This window comes from Argopecten irradians, chromosome 3, assembly GCF_041381155.1.
Source record: "Argopecten irradians isolate NY chromosome 3, Ai_NY, whole genome shotgun sequence".
Classification (NCBI taxonomy): domain Eukaryota; kingdom Metazoa; phylum Mollusca; class Bivalvia; order Pectinida; family Pectinidae; genus Argopecten; species Argopecten irradians.
This window is the reverse complement of record NC_091136.1, coordinates 42,219,019-42,238,132: the sequence shown is the minus strand read 5'-3', so window position 1 is coordinate 42,238,132 and position 19,114 is coordinate 42,219,019. Positions and strand designations below refer to the sequence as shown.

The window sequence follows — 19,114 nt, the reverse complement described above, 5'->3', positions numbered from 1 at the left end:
ACAGCAGAATTTCTGTATTTTATTTAAACCTTTCGTCAGACAAACGAATTCAAGACATTGAGAGGAAAAAATATGAGAATTCAACAAAGATAGAATTTCATACTAGATATCAAACTGTTTGGAAATTGTATTAAATGTTATATCAGAGAAATGCTAGAAAGAGCAAACCGAATCATTTTGGAAGGGTAAGCGTCTTGTGTTTAACCAACGACATTTGCAATACAAAACTAGGAAACATTCCATAGTGTGCAGATATAAGATGGTGATAAACACCAACAACAATTTATAATTTAAGAATAAACTCAGTGCATGTCAATAATTACAAAAAAATATAGTAGAAACTCCCATTTTGGTTGAATGTCAAACGGTCTGGAGGCGTCCTGGAATGTATTGTAAAATTTATATGATGAGAAGGATGAAGTGATAAATATATATATAATCATTTGTTATTATTTGTTTAGTTTTTGAAATTTTACATATACCTGATAATAACGAATTTTTCTATTCCTCACAGTGTCTTGGCATTTTTACGGCTTCTGTCGCCTCAAATCCTTATAAATTGCCCTGGTATTTTAAAATCACAAAGTCCAAAAAGCGTATTCCCTGTCTTTTTCTTTCTATTTTTTCTCTATATGTAAAGAAATTAGTAACCAATATATGAACGTACTACTGATAAAAGACTGAGTTGGAGAAGGCTAAAATATATTAACACTCATTAGAACATTTAACTTATTGCAAACTAGTTACATATGTCAACAAATACTCTACATCTTTATCAAAAGTTGTTTTATCTTGCTAATAGAAAACCTCTATAAGATTTTTGTAAATGATGTGGCACTCACCGGTTGGCTGAGCAACGCACGGAGTTAATTCATTGTAGCTTTAGATAGATACAGTCGTGGCGATCAGTGGACGATTACACGCACAGTATATATATACACCATTCATCAAATACATGCATAATACATAACAGATTTTGGCCTGGACGTACCTAATTTACAGGATGTGTGCCATAATGCTCTACACACCAAGCTTACACTTGTATGCATGCGACTGGCCTCCTGTGCTAATTAACACATTGTAACGAAGCTATACCTATACATATACACACATTGTTCTCAGATAATCCGGCGGAAAAATCGATCTATTTATTTCAATCCAGTAAATCTATTACCGAATACTGTCTATTCGAGTGTGTTAAATAAACTACAGGTTGCGACGTATTATACACTTTCACACCGTAGGTACAAAGTCGACGGATTGCATCATTTTATTTCCCGTTGATTGCTCTTTAGTAACATCCCAGGCATGATTTTGTAATTTTGTGTTGACCTTTTCGGATTCCCGTTCCTCCAAATACCAAACTTTATGAGTTATTTCACACCATGGACGAACATACGAAATGAGATATAGCTACATCAGACATTGTATTTGAAAGTACATTCCACGGCTGTCAACACCAATCCTTGAATTTCGGTCTTATTTTTGTTATTACTAAAGGTGTTATTGATCTAATATATCCTTACATTTAATTGGTGTTAGAGCTCTCTATTAGAACGACATATATCTCGAAACATATCTTCAAACTTTTTTTCTATATAGACAATAACCGTCGGTCAATTTAATTTAATTGAAATCTGCAAAATTTATTTACTGATGATTGTTAAATTTTAAATATTAATTTAAGTTACTTATTTAAATCTAAAATAAACATTGTTTTAGAGCATCAAAATGTTAAAAATACCTGGGGGAAATGAAGGGAAAATCAAGTCAAATAGTTAAAACAAACCCTTAAAAACTGTTGTATATAATGAATGCCACGCTAACCAAGGGGTTTTGCTGTATTATAGAAAACGTTGCATTTTTTCATTGAAAAAAATCGAAATAAATTGAATTAAATTTATCATGTCATCTTTTTATTTTAAATTGTAATAACAGTATTTATAAACCGAAAGCGGGGTCACAATTAGGGTTTGCACTGGAAAACCCCACTATGCTATTTATAGAATCTGGTATTTGATTCCAATTCTGATATCTATGAAACAGGATCATGCTGTAATTTAGGGATCATTGCGTCCACTGCACAGTAGTATATCGTGTTCTGGAGGCGACACAATACAATAAAGCTTTGATTCATTACGGTGTTATGAATATTAAAGCATCTAAATAAAAAATCCTTTATTTCCCCTACCAACAATGGGATACAAATGATCTTGTTGGGAATTTGATCTTTTTTATTCGAAATGGTGCAGTGTGATATATACAACATTACACTGATGAACACCTTTAAATTCCCTGTATGAATTACTATTCACCTAGGTTGCAATATTGAGAATTATACATAAATCCAGTTTGTGCTTACGAAATTGCTATAATGAAAAACACCCGCTAATATCTACGCATGATCAAACATCGAGAGGATCATGATTTGAACCATACCATCATTTTCACCACCACGCTCTAACTGTCGACGATTATAACCACGCTCTTTGTGGATTGACATCTCATTACATCCTAATTAACATGATGGGAGTAACTACGACGCCATTGTTACACACACCGAGAATTATTTGACAATTATCGTCATTTTTTCCACACATTAATACAAATATGCGACTAGATACATTCGCCGTAGATGACTATCGTTCTTTGGTTTCGATAGACTACTGTTTTGTCTCGGGTGTTGACAAGAGGAACATTACACTTACTTTGGCCAATAATTGTCATTTACCAGTGCTAAGGATAAAAGACAAATGTTGTCACATTGTTGGCTGAAGTTATACACGTGTCGTCTGCTTCTGATTTCGGAGAGATGTGATATATGTAATCATCAAAGGAAAGAAAAATTGTCAAAATATAACGGAAAATTATATAAACATATATCGACATAAGAACAGATTTGGTTTTTAAAAACATCGACAAAAGATCTAGGTTTGTAAGTGTAAATATACTGATATTTTGAAGCAGTACAAGAAAATCAGTTTCAGAAGTTTCGAAAGATCAAGTGTTCTTTGACGAAAACTTTCATTTAAATCTAGGCTATATCCTGTTCAATCCATAACCTCAAAAATTAATCGGCTTGGCACAATAATAACATAAATCTATATCAATGAAATAAAACTGTTTTGAATAAACAAGCAATCGTCTAACTAGTAATTAATTATTATCACCATTTACTACAGGTCAAATAGGTCATAAATCTAATGGAAGAAAATCACAAAAATACTCAATGTATTAAGTAATATTTTTAAAGAACTTTGTGAGGAACATCCAAAGAAGTAAAAAAAACAAATTGAAAATGAGAAATTATTTAAACAAAACTTATTTTTAAATAAACTGAATGACCATTGTTGCAAAACCTATGCATAATATAAAGTATTTAAAGTAGGTCATACTTTTATATAAATGATGCATGATATTACGTCTGCTGACAAGCATGTCTAAGTGTCATCAGTTATGTCTCACGGTCTATACGCCATCCTTTACATAGTTACAACACATATTAATGGGATGTTCCAATGGGCATTTCTGAAGACCTCTAAATACCAAAACACAAGAAAAAAACATGGAATGTTTAGAAATATAATGTCTCACTCAACAACTATGGATTTATCTACAAAAACAACGCAATTCGTATAAAGTACAAGACATGATCATTTTAGTTCCTGCATCAGTGTAAGCTACCTATACAAACTACTGTCCGCTTAAAAAGAACAACCAACCAACACCTAAACCGTAATTACTTTACGAACTATTTTTTCTGAACGAACATTTGAACAGACAAAAATTTGTGATTGGTAGTAATTAATCAATGATGTTAATTGGTTACCTGTTTGTGGAGATAGTTATCCATTAAAACGACATGTTGGCTCCGAACCGCTACCACAGAATAGCGTGCAGGGCTGACGGAGGCCCAACAGATGGCGCGGGGACACCTACTTCGTTAGAGATGTATCCACACTGACGAACGGTCAAGTCGGGCACCGTGCCAACGTGTGCCGTAATTACAATAACTATAAAGCACAAGGTGGATCCTGATAATATTCAGCGTTATCATGTAATAAATAGATCACATTATAAAACAAAGGATACAGATGGGTACGATTTGTAAGGTTGGCTTAGGAAGATAACAATGGTAATACTATGGTATAGGTTAGTGGAATGTCATGCGGAACGGTGTGTGAAGTAATTCTTACGACTCCATCTAACCACAGAGAATTGTAATTAATTGTTTAAATTACGAACTGGCATAGTTTAAGCGTTATGTAAAGATAAGATTCGCTGACAAGGATGTTTTACATTGGGTGGAGTTCAGCGGGGCCCAGTGATAAAATAAAGGGCGCGTAGTCATCCGAAACGCTTGGCTTTTAAACATTTGGCTTTGACAAACCATTGAAACAATTCGCAACGTATTTCATTCTACAGAAAGCTATATAGTTTTGATTGTTTCAAAGGTGTTATAGATTATAGATTTGGTTAAATAATAGCAATTTCGTTTATAATTGTAATTTCTGAGTCGGCATTTAATGTGTATGGGAGTCTTTCATTAGTCCCACTAATCTGGGTCAACAGATTGAGATATACGTGCGAATGCTACCAGACACTGATTGTTGGTCTGCGATTTGTATCCCAAAACTCCGACTTACAACCAGCATCAAACCCTGGTATGAGTTTAATATAATTACGTATAAAACGAAACTCTGATTGCTGTTAAATTACTTATGCAAATCCATGTACATATTAATCAAATATACTACTTTATTAGAAATGATTGCTAAGTTACGCTCAAAGTCCAACTGCACATGGGTTTGTTAAGAATGAACGTAAAGTGCACAGAAAATTAGCCGTATACATTGTAAAGTATAAAATATTATGTATATAATGAAACAATGAAGTAACAGGCATGACTTAATCATAATCGCCATTGTTAATTAAAGCTTAGACAGCTTGACGACATTCTTACATAAATCTTTTCTTTATTCATATACGTGATAATGATCTAATCTTAAAACTTGAGAATGCATAGGTTGACACTCCATCTGACAAAATACAATGTTTACATTTTTGTCGCACACAATTTAAAGTGTGAATCACCTAACACAAAAACATAAAACGCAGTAAGGCAGAAAGCTTACCAATCTCGATTACAGAATTGTGACCAGGTGTTGTATGTATAGTAGAGTTGGTGTTTGTGTGAATGTAGATATGTTTCCATGTAAATGACAGCATCCTTGATAAACATATTACCTACATGACGAAACCCTTGAGATGACATGCAGCACGGTGATTAAGAGACACTCGTGCATCTTTTGTATTGGGATGAAGTCTTTGGTAAAAACAAACATGGGTGATGAGTGAATGTAAACACGTTGTTAATATTGCCTCGTTTATATGGCATCTCACATTTCCTCAGTAGTACAACAAGCTTGTGCACTTCTAGAAAATTCGTCATTGGTATGTACAAAGATAATGGTGACCGTCCCATTTCCGCTACATCTGTTCTCCCCTGATACTTATGTTACACCCTCGACACCTGTTTCTTCTTATTAACTGCACATGGACTGGTAGACAAGTTTCCTAATCAGCCCCCATGTATTTAACATGCCATCTATTTAGATTCGGTAGTGTTAAATTTCGCCCATCTCTTTTTACTATTTTTGACATTCCCTTTAGACACGAACGTCATACCTTATGGACATGGAAACATGTCGAATGTCCCTGCCGTTCCTTTTACTCTAACACTCTTGTCTTTTGTCACTTTTTTACTCTTAATCCTTCGCCTTTGGGTCACTCCTTTAGACTCTTAAAACCCTCGCGTCTCGGTAACCCCTTATGCTTTAACACCATTCCTTCACCTTTATAAATGAACGCCTTCGCCTGTCGTTCGTCGTCCGGATACTCTCGACATATAATTCGTCCTATTGTATTAGTTTACATGATAGCTATACAGCGGTGTCATAGAAAAGATAATTTCAGGTTGTAAATATATGTATTTTGAGTTTATGTGAAGGCGTTAATCTGTGATGCATCTAATATTTGGATTTGGTTTTATTAGTTGAACGTTCTATTAACAGCCAGGGTCATGTAAGGACGTGCCAGGGGTGTTGGTGGAGGAAAGCCGGAGTAACGGAGAAAAACCACCGACCAGTGGTCAGTACCTTGCAACTGCCCCACATGGGATTCGAACTCGCGACCCAGAGGTGGAGGGCTTGCATTTAACATTATTAACTGAAAATATATGAAGTGGAAGAAAACCCATATTCTTAGGTCTCTGTGAAATTAAGTGCACCAGTTCCCCTTTTAGGTATTCCCTTACACTGTAAGCTGTATAGTATCCCACCAATTGTGATCCTTATTTAAATGGCCAGTTCTAACCTCAAATGGAACAATTTAATGCCTTAACTGTGTGAACTCCGGCTTTCTTCCATGTCTCAACCTCGATACGTATTTATTGACCATAGCTGTGTACAACACACAGAAAGCAAACAAAGGTACCAACTCAGGTAGTTTTCTTCACAAACGAAACATTCGTGTTTCAATTCTTAGCCTGGAAGTACAGGGATAGTGTTAATTAATAATAGGATTGCACAAGGTAAGCAAGCGAGAATATCTAGCCCGAACAAGAGATGAGACGATTCTTGATCAATCCAAAATCAATAAGTATTCCCGACTCCTGATGTTGCATTGCTTAGTTGACAATATGGAAGGCCGCAGGGTAAAATACGTTTACGTAAGCATCATCAATTTTTGCATCATTAACTAGTGCCCAATTATTCCAGAGCAACAGTACCGTCGTCGGTCTGTAGCTTAATAGCGAAGCAATGTGAGGTAACATGTTTAAATCTACTGGGTTTAGCGTGAAGTACTGGAGTCTGATCACACAACCATGTCAACATGTATATTTTATCGCGTTTATAGGACTTCACGCCTTGCTGAAATGCTTTAAACAATTAATTCATTACAGTTGCACAATGCCTGCACATTTGATATCCGCCCAAAACACTGTGTGCAAGCTTGTATATAGTGTATGCGTGTGTTAGGACAGGACATTTGAGCTGGTGTGAACCGTTGGACAGGACGACCTTGCGTTTTCTCATCCCGGTCATATCAGTTCAGTCTGGAACCATCTAGGCGGAGACATATGCTTTCCATATCTCATGCATATAATATATGAATATATATTGTTATTCTAGCACTGGCATGCTCAACTACTTAATTAATACACAAGTTTTTTCGCCAAAAGATTTATGACTTCCATGCAATATATTGCTGGGTCCTTCAGGCATAGACGAACAGAGAGCAGACTTTGCAAACTTATACATAATGAATTGTCGTGCTACGTTATGAGATAATTATAATGTCTAGTTGGATTAAGGTAAATATAAAATGTTCCATTACAACTAAGGTAAACAGCTGAACAATGTATAGTATATCACTTGAAGACTATCTATATTTAACTTTATACTATAAATCAGAGTGTGCTCTAAACAACAGCGGGGCAATGTATTCCGTCTTTGCATATTACAGAGTTGCCTCCCTTGTGGGTAGGTATCAATTGTGGCGTAATAAATTTTGAGTACGATTCACGTAGTTTTTTTCTGAAAAGTATGACGTTACACTCGCAAACACATGACGTCACAATCAATACAAGCAAGCAAGGGCAGATAACTATGTAATATGCAAATACTGAATATTTACATTTTTGTATAATGCTTCGAAATATGGAAAAATCAAGTTAATTCATATTTCAATCTACTCTACATAATCCCGCGTTAAAAATTGAGATACATGTAACTTTTTTAACTAAATTGTCATGCCAATTAATTATACTAAAAGAAAAACTCACTTCTTATCTGTACAGATATATAGATTCTAAAGCTGACAATGCAAGTTAAAAGTCAGTATTGAGACAAACATATATCTCCAATGTTTGTAGTCCCCTAGCTTATCTTTCATTACAGAAGTACGAGATAATTTTATACTAAATCATCAGTAATATGAAAGTCATACTAAAACAAAATAGATATAAAAAACCGTAAAATACTTATTTAGTTTGGCTGCATTCTTCAACCAGATTCTAAAAATTGGTTTGATTTCATGCGGTTGCCTCCTTTCAAAATTCGTTCAGGTTCCCAGCATCACTAGGCAGCATCGAATATACTTGCAATTAGTCACTTTTAAATAAACTTATGATAATAACACTTTCTTGCGTTCAACTTATGTTTTATATTAAAATAATGAGGAATGGTGAGACTTTTGATCAATAAATCAGAAACTATAACAAGATAACGTCAATCAGCAGGTGACACGGACACCGCTGTAAGCCCCTGCCTGCTTGATACCTCTTCCATTGGCATAGACAAAATAAAAGCATGATGATAATTTTCTAGCGCTTCATTGATTAAGAGTTGTAATAGCAACCACAGCAAGGATAACTGAATGCCGATGGATCTACTGATGTAATCAACCCTGGAACCGCTTCAGTGCAGCAATATTGATTGGAATTGTTTCCTTATTTAGCTGTGCATTACCTGTGATAGCCAGGTTAAGCCTGTAAATATTTGTTCAGTGGCCTTTGATTGGAAATAGCACTTCATATTTTCTCATTCTCAAAATGGCCATTCGTGAAATGAAACGGCCTCATGTCATGTTAAAGTGAGATGAAAGATTTACTCGTTTGTAGCAATCTTAACGAGGGGAGTGTTCCGGCAGTACAAGCAGACTTATTAGACTGTCTTGGTAAATAATAACTACAAAGCTTCAGCCAAGAGGCAAATGCTTTAGTTCATTTCTGGCATTTCCTTTATCAATATTTCTAGATTTTAAGCTGAATTTTCTGATCTAATATAATAGAATTCAACAATCTAAGAAACCTTTTTTTTTCTTTATTTTCAATCTGTTGTACGGTCTTACCTTCCTTAAAATCTACCACAGGAATTGACCACACTTACCGATTATAGTAAGTTACACATAAACAGCAACGGTGACGTTGATTCTATAAAACAATCAGTTAGGTTATGTTGATCTTGTTTACAGCTCACCAAGGTAGTCATTTACATATGTAAATATGTCGTCCTTACTAAACAACAGAGAATTCCGACAAGTAAATCAGACCGTAATCATTTACACCAACTGAATTATATTGTATTGTTAATTTCCATCTATTCACCGAATTATTGTTATTAGTATTGAGTAATCCCGACAAAATCCATAGTGATTAATATCATATGAGTGAACACATTAGAATTAATTTGATATAATTCGTACAGGGACTACAGCAATTCTCCAAACACAGCCTTTCATTAAGTATAAACCTTTAGGATAAACTTTTGAAAAACTTAATATTTCAGAATAACACCAATACCATTGCATGTATGAACACATAATTCAAGCTCAGTACCTTAATGCGGGAAAAACGATCAAATGTAAAATAAAAATACAAACAAGAAAAAGTCTCTAGGGCTCCGGAAGAGTAGCGTTAACTGTCAGGCGTCAAAGCCAGGCCAAGGCAAAAAATTCAAATGTAAATCAGGGATTAGGTGAGCGCAGACAGAACCAGTACTAGGTAAGCGCGCTAAGAAGTATCGGACATGACTGATATTATGGCATATTACTATAATATCTAGATAAAATCACAAAACGACCTCAAAATTCCTACAAAGACTTCGTAAACCTGCTTTCTAGGGATTCAAGATGTTCCCAACCACTGGTGCTCGAGCGTATAGCCTATTATGCTGATAATTAGATCAATATATTTTTACATCTTTAATATGGAATTTTAAAATAGTTAACTTGTCGAGTCATGTTAATATCATAAAAACTTAAAAATATGTAGACGTATATATGACAAACTAATGCAATTTTGCTAATGAGGAGAAATTCATCTTGCAATGTGCATTACTAATTACAAATTTAAATCACATTTTTTGTTTTAACAACACGCTAAAGGAATGTAGTTTGACAGTTCACCTGCTGCATTACATACTTAGACATTTAATTTTCAATTTAATCATGTTGCATTCAGTCATAATTTCAATGGTTTTACATAATTCTATGTTTTTATATACGAATATTGAATTGACTGACAAGCCTGTCATTGTCAAGATAGGACACGAGAATGAGTTTAATATGTGTACGTGAGTATGTCTTAATTCAATAACATAAATGCAGTTGTTAAAGGAGTTAACTTATTGCTAGCGGTCGCATGTGTAATTCCCAAGGTAACATACCACCTTTAACTAATTCGTGTATTTAATGAATGGTTAATGGTATAATATATGTAAATTTAAGAAGGGCAACTTTGTTTTTATGTACGCATTACCTTGATTATTCAGTACGTTGCACAATAAAAACCACTCAACTGTGACAAGAAGTCTCGCTGGCTAAAGGACTCGGGATAAAGTAAAGAAATATTTTCTAAAAATAACGAATATCTAAAATTCATCACGCCTAGCGAAATATCTTTTTAAGTTCACATAATGATAACATTTACAAAAATACTCCAATATATGTTTGAACAATTACAGGGTATAGAGTAGGAATGGAGGTTGATATCGTCTAGAGAATGAGATAAACAGCTATTATCTTACTATATTACGCTACTTCGCAAATTAATCCGAAACATAACACCAGATTTCGTCAAATCTAAATACGCCATATGATGTTTTATTGTTCTGAGTGACTCGGAAGGGAGTATAGGTTTCACGAATATTTAATAAACTTGTTTTATGATATGATGATACAGTATATGTAAAGATACAAAAACGGAAGGAAATATTTAGAAAAAAAAATGCCTGAACGAAATTTTATATACGACTGGTAAAATGTGAAATACCTCAACAAGACATTATAACAGATTAAACAATAAAGAGGCATACATTAATACATTATGTTATCACATATATCGAAACGGTTATGTATGTTGTCTTGAAAACAACAAAGGATTTCTATTTACTATGATTACATTACCAAAGCTTTCGTGACAACTGTCAAAAATAAAATGAATAACAAGGGGAATAAAGGTGCATACTAATGGAGACTATGGGAAATGTGTCAACATGATGATCTCATCTAGAAATGCCCCAATGTTGTATAACGTAAAGGGTATCCAGTACCTCTGAATTAAAATACCCTTGTGTGTTCGCAGTCACCGCACAACTACCTTTTGTGACAGCCACTAGATATGTATGGCGGGTTGAAAACGAAACGCTTTCTATTGAGAAACACGTGGTTCTGTTATTCTTGTACTATTTCATGAGTATACGTGTCCCCATTTATTCTATATAGGGTATGGACTATGACTTTGTGAGTATGCCGGTCGTATTTTTAATATATATACATCCTCCCCGTCCGTAGTTGGCATCTATCAATAGCTTTGTCCCACTTATATAATGACTAAAATATATTTTTCGATTTCTCAAATAGTTATGTTGTTATTTCATAGTCTCACATCGAAATGAGAAAGCCTTTCACACACCCTTACTTCTACAGAATATTATCGCCCTATCAGTAGTTCATATCAAAGATTCGTCAATCATTGAGAGAATGTTTGTTAAGGTTGCTCAAGGCCAAATGATTCCAATCAATAATTAGTACAAATTTCTACACACTGGTTTGGTTAACAACCTATGATTTATATACCGAGACATCCCTCTTGTATGTTTCGTCCGCCATATTTGTTTATCTGGTTGTAGTGAAGTGGTGGACTATGGATTCAACTAGGGGATGTCTCGGTACTATATATTTCTTGGTTAGAAAACCCATATGAACAGAGAAACAAACTTACCCTAGTCAACATACTGGGTCACCGTATTAAGCTTGTGTTATTTGGCACCATCCTTAAACCTGGAAAATACAAAAAGGTAAAGTTCATTAGCATCTAGCAGGTAAGATTTATATGCTGAGGGTCACAAGGTAAAAATGACGTCACCAACTGAACCAACAACCTTCGTGTGTGGTCCATATTCGCTGCAACATTAACATCAGATATTCGAAAGAAGAAAATTATTCACTAACAAATTCATTGTCATACAAAAGCATTTATTATAATACAATATATCGTTATCTGATGAAACAAAGAAGTCCATATAAAAATGCATATGATTTAGGAATATTTCGACATTTTTAATTGTAATTATCTATGCTTCCGTCTTAAACAGCATAGTAGCCATCGTTATTCCGATTGTATTATATGAAATTTCACATGTTGCTATGTCTGTTTGTAATACAGTGATTGCTGTTAAATCATGGTTTATGAACAAATACTGGACCTCAATAAACAGTTGTTTTGATTATTTTCTTGTGGACATGCTGAACACCGAGTTGTTATTAACTAACCCCATTTATAACAGTTACTACTTAACATCAGCTGGATTTGCGTAAAAAGTTGCAGCTTGGATGTATCAGTCAACGTTCATCTCTTTCTCATTGGAGATGAAATTTTAACATCTGCCGGTTTGAGATTTTAGAACTGAGATATGAGACTTGTATATTCCAATAGTTTAGCTAGTTTAACTATTATGTATTAACATGTATTGTCTATAAGCGGTTTGACAGGATTTGATGATTGAGAGAAAACGAATAATCCGGAGAACACCAATCGACTTACGGCCAGAAAGCCGGTGCTTGGCAAATGTCTCCTGTTGACATCGACCTGGCCTATCAGGGTTGTCGGCAAAGCGATGGAATGTCAGACACATTAACCACTTGACCTTGGTCTGTGCCGAATGCTAACCACATACTGTTTAATGATACCAGGTTTCCCAGCCCAAAGGAATCCGCTTACAACCATCTCTCATAGTGTTGTTTTCGTGTTTTGGAAAGAGTGCATTATGTTAGGAGTAGATGGTATAAACAAGCTGTGTAGATGTAATTAATACACCATTAATAATATATACAATTATCTAATTAATTACACCGTACCCCCTCTGATATAACTTGGCTAGTCAGGTGTAAGGACAGCGGGGTTCTGAGGGGAGAAAATAGTAAGGCTAATCCAGCAATATATACACACGAACTGGGCTCTTCCCTACACATGCTTTCTTTATTAGCCAGAGGTCGGAAGTCTTGGGTTCGAACCACTCGAGCCACGCTTACGTCCACGTATATGTACATAGCAGGTCGGTGTATTCAATGGAACAATGAGATACCGATTATATATTTAACATAAAACATTATTCGTCAAAATCTCATCTTATATGAAATATATTGTTTCAGAAAAGGATCAATTTTGAGCCTACATTAAAACATTATAGGGATAATGGAATTAATTTTAACACAAAACAAGAAGATAACGGAAAACCGCAAGTTTAAAGTCAATTTCAAAAATAGCAACTAGATTGAAGTTTACCGATTTTCCCTCAGAAAATAAGTATATTACGAAATGAGATTTCGATCGACGTCGCCAGGCAAAAGTTTCTGTAAAAGATAGCTCGAGTTCACTCATGTTCTTATCCTTGTTGTAATCGAATTGTATTATTGATTTTGTAGGAACATTTCGCTGGATCGCCTTAATGAAATCACGGCTTCCAGTGACGGTAAAATCCTAGCGGTATCCCAACCCACGGCAAGTTAATAAACTCTAACACTGAAACTTAATAACGATAAGACATAACTCAAGGTTTCAATCTCTGCAAATCATAATTTAACTTATATCTCCATGGAGACAGTGCTGGTTCTAATTCACATGGACCAAAACAAAATCATATATTATGCATTTTTCTCTCATACACCGACGTTTAATTGCAATTTTATACCATAATTTACGCTATTTTGAAATAATTCGGAAAAAATACCTTGAGTGCAAGTCAATCCTCCATATATATAAAAATTGCCTGGTATTTTCAACGCAAATTCCGTTGTTTATATCATTTAAAGTATACCAAGCCTAGTTTCTGAAAAAAGGTGTTAAAATTATTCCGAGAAAATAGTAATTTTTTGACGCTGTGATGTTACGAGGCTTTCGTGCATGGGTAGCCATGCAATACAGTCTCAGGCGACATGAGTGTATTGCCCTAGACCTGCCAGTATTACAACTGTAGGTATGAGAGAAATAGTACTCTCTAATTCTTCTCTGATTAGGACATTTCAGCGATGCTAAAGACCAAACGTGTTATTGATTGCATTGTCAAACAAAGCGGAAACTCAAATAAAACAAAAGTGTATTTTGTTACTACTATTTGTTTCCACAAATAAAACCAATTCTACATTGTCACACAAAGCCTGTGGAAACATTTTTTATTGTCAGTGCACTGTGCATCAATGTGGCGTACTTATATAATGAACCAATATTATTGACGTCATAGCACTGAATCTTGTGTACTGATGGCTACAGAGAATATACCGTATATATCAATTCCTTAATTGCTCGGCCATCACAATCACATGTTATCGAATGCTTACATTCAATTACAGTGTATGTCCTACTGGGTTCCAGTCAGCTATTGGACAACAGGTGGCCAGGTTTCTCCCCCTCACGTGAAAACAATTATGTGTCTATACACTTTACTCGATACAGCGAGGAATATGTATACTGCCATACATTCTCCGTGATTTCACGAGATCTCGCGGGAATTTGTTCGTGTATAGTGAATTATACTCGAATCAATAGAGTTGTCGATCAACTCATATTATCTATAGAACGTCCATACCAAATTACTGCTTCTTCAATAGATGCAATTTTGAGCACGAAACGCAAAATATGTTTCCCCAAATAAACAGCATATGGTATTGATGTGGGAGTAACTGAATCAATACTATATGTTCTAGAACTGACATTCAGACATTCAGAAAAAAGCTTATGTGATATATCATAGAATGTTTTATACTCTATCTTTTAGATCTTTTAGTTTTTTTGTTTAAGTCATCCATACAGGTATTTCAATAAGAGAGTCATTTTTATAGAGGTGTAAGAAATGACATACTTTAGAGCACGCAGATATCCATTTCTCGAAGATTCTAGAGACAGCTGCAAGTTACTTTTTCTAATAAAGGATTTACATGTAATAAGTACATCATCTCATGATTATGGGTATCTGCTATCAAATATACATGAAGACTATCATAATAATTCACTTTAGGAATTTGTTTTTAAAATAGAAAATAGAATAAAACGAGAAAAAAGTTGATAAAGATCATTTTCCTGTTATACTTTTATGCACCCCCATCCCATCTGTAATGCGCGCGCACTCAAATTGGCCTTTTTATAATCTCACTTTTCACTGACGTATCGGCGTTATTTGACATTGATACAATTATTTTTACCTCAAACTTAAAAGGAAAATAGCCCTGATGCCCTGTTGGTGTCAAGCCGGCAAATCACAATAAACAACCAGTAATCAGACTGTGTTCTTCAAGTACTGCTCAAGGCCATGGCATTGGGTTTTTATCACAACGTAACAAGAATCATAAGTGTCAGCCATATTTGTTAGTTTGGGTGCATTCGTATGGCACCCATAGAACTTCCGGCATGTGTCCTTGTTACAGAAAAAAATACCTGAGTCAGTAAGTGGATCGTCAGATAAAAAGTCTCCGCCATTTATTAGCAAAGTGTCGTTGTCATGTCACGGTGATTTCGCCATACAAATACATTGCAGTGTTTTCTTTCTCCCTCCTAACACGCAAATATACAACACGTGTATCCACCTACATGTTATCTCGACTGCGGGTGATTCCCGCGTTAATGTCTAATTTATCACGTGACAGGGATAAAGCAGTTAGCACTATACACCCTTGTTATCTCGAACTTTCCAATCATCACCAGGCAACGATAATAATATCTAAATTTTGAATGAGCAAACTTTGCTCACTGACCCATCTATGGAATTTAAAATGTGACTACATGGCGTTGTATTTAGGTGTAATGTAACAAGATATCACGGAACACACCATTGCTGGACCACAAGTTCCAATATTGGTTTTGGGCAGGTTTTTATCCGGAAAATCTGGATTTCATACCTGTGTCACGCCTTGAAATAGTTATGCTGACCTGTGCCTTCAAATAAGTGAATGCACAGTATTTGGATTGTGCAAACACCTTCTAAAATCGTTCAACTCCACTGCTAATGAGATTATTTCGGATTGATTTTAAGGCCCTCCACCCATTTTCTATGGCAAAATGTGGTTGGAGCTGACGAAAGAATTAACATACCTTTCCTTGTGATAATCCTCCGACTGAAATATTTCGAATATCAAATAACCACACACAACAATAAATTAACACTTTCTATTCCGACGAAATTTCACTTCTCTGTTTTCGTATGAATAATCCCTTTGTCTTTTCCGTACCATCCTCTACGTGACGTGTACACATGTGTAGTTTACATATGTAGACTAGTGTAGCATTCACATACTTATTCAATACATTGAACTGATACTGGTCTCAGTTCCCAAAGGAGCATATGCCAGCAATAGCGGCGAAATTACCCAATCAATCAATGGTGGGTCGATATAACCCGATATATGTATTTCATTAATAAAATATTGTAGTTAATGTGACTCTTTAAGGTACTTTATTAAGTGTAAAGCTTGATCAGACAGATGGACAGGAAAATAAATAAGAAAATCTTATAATGTCAATCACGCGTGGCATCATTTAACATTTATAAATCAAGTGTTTTGATATACATAGAAATCTACTTGTAATTTAATCTCAATGACTACATTATAAATTAAAAAAAAAATGTTACAATGCACTTAAAGATGCTCCACCGCCGACAGAGCATAAATGATATTCATCACTTTAACAATAGTTGGTGTTTAATCATGTATATATGTGTCTAATTAACACACAAAAAATAATATAAAATAATTTATTTTGCATTTGGTGCATGCGCAATCCGTACTTCATTCCATATAGAATATAGTGCCACGGAATTTTTTCGGGATGCAATTAATTATTTTTAACTTATAGTAAAATTCGAAGCTCTGAGCAAACTTTCCAGTGGTGGTAATGGTGTAAAGTAAGTAACTTGTGTAACTGAAGAAAAATACTAAATCGTCTGCTGCTGTTTTTTATAGTAAAAAAATACCATTTGTTAGCGGTGGAGCATCTTTAATGCATCTGTTGGCATTAAAAACTTACCTAGAATAAAAACAAAAAACAAAACACAAACGAATAATGATAAATTGAAAGAAATAATTATAAATCATCACTCATAAGTCGCTTCAATTTGGCCACTGTCACACGATTCAAGAGGTGGAAAGCTAGTGTTAAAATGCTGTATATCTCAATCATTTGGTCACCGTAACTCAAAGGTGGCAACGTAGTGTGGGACAACTTAATATACTCAGTCATCATCACATAACAACACCGTAATTATCGTTTTATAGGGATAAGTGTCCTTTCAGACTGACGATAAATGGTATATTTTATTCATTAAATTCAAATAAGCTCTAAATATCACATAAGTCACTTTCGAAATGATGGTATTTATAAAAGGCATACATATATCATAGTTTATACTTCGGGACATAATAATAGATATACATACATCATAGTTTATACTTCGGGACATTATAATAGATATACATATATCATAGTTTATACCTCGGGACATTATAATAGATATACATATATCATAGTTTATACTTCGGGACATTATAATAGATATACATATATCATAGTTTATACTTCGGGACATTATAATAGATATACATATATCATAGTTTATACTTCGGGACATTATAATAGATATACATATATCATAGTTTATACTCGGGACATTATAATAGATATACATATATCATAGTTTATACTCGGGACATTATAATAGATATACATATATCATAGTTTATACTTCGGGACATTATAATAGATATACATATATCATAGTTTATACTTCGGGACATATAATAGATATACATATATCATAGTTTATACCTCGGGACATTATAATAGATATACATATATCATAGTTTATACTCGGGACATATAATAGATATACATATATCATAGTTTATACTCGGGACATATAATAGATATACATATATCATAGTTTATACCTCGGGACATATAATAGATATACATATATCATAGTTTATACTTCGGGACATTATAATAGATATACATATATCATAGTTTATACTTCGGGACATTATAATAGATATACATATATCATAGTTTATACTTCGGGACATATATAATAGATATACATATATCATAGTTTATACTTCGGGACATTATAATAGATATACATATATCATAGTTTATACTTCGGGACATTATAATAGATATACATATATCATAGTTTATACTTCGGACATTATAATAGATATACATATATCATAGTTTATACTTCGGGACATTATAATAGAATATATCATAGTTTATACTTCGGGACATTAATATATACATATATCATAGTTTATACTTCGGGACATATAATAGATATACATATATCATAGTTTATACTTCGGGACATTATAATAGATATACATATATCATAGTTTATACTTCGGGACATTATAATAGATATACATATATCATAGTTTATACTTCGGGACATTATAATAGATATACATATATCATAGTTTATACTTCGGGACATTATAATAGATATACATATATCATAGTTTATACTTCGGGACATTATAATAGATATACATATATCATAGTTTATACTTCGGGACATTATAATAGATATACATATATCATAGTTTATACTTCGGGACATTATAATAGATATACATATATCATAGTTTATACTTCGGGACATTATAATAGATATACATATATCATAGTTTATACTTCGGGACATTATAATAGATATACATATATCATAGTTTATACCTCGGGACATAATAATAGATATACATATATCATAGTTTATACTTCGGGACATTATAATAGATATACATATATCATAGTTTATACTTCGGGACATTATAATAGATATACATATATCATAGTTTATACTTCGGGACATAATAATAGATATACATATATCATAGTTTATACTTCGGGACATTATAATAGATATACATATATCATAGTTTATACTTCGGGACATTATAATAGATATACATATATCATAGTTTATACTTCGGGACATTATAATAGATATACATATATCATAGTTTATCGTTCGGGACATTATAATAGATATACATATATCAT

General features: G+C 33.8%; 1 protein-coding gene across 9 annotated transcripts in view; it reads right to left on the bottom strand.

Annotated features, from left to right (window-relative positions):
* Positions 1 to 19,114, bottom strand: part of LOC138318649 (sodium channel protein para-like) — a 126,280-nt gene that overhangs the window by 42,193 nt on the left and 64,973 nt on the right. For 6 of the 9 annotated variants that reach the window (XM_069261213.1, XM_069261217.1, XM_069261218.1 and 3 more), the window contains exon 1: positions 3,830 to 3,973. The gene's annotated coding sequence lies outside the window, so the exon portion shown is untranslated. Of the gene's footprint in view, positions 1 to 3,829; positions 3,974 to 5,688; positions 5,869 to 11,785; positions 11,845 to 19,114 lie in introns of those variants that run through there. The other 3 variants (XM_069261214.1, XM_069261215.1, XM_069261216.1) reach the window with 2 other exon arrangements.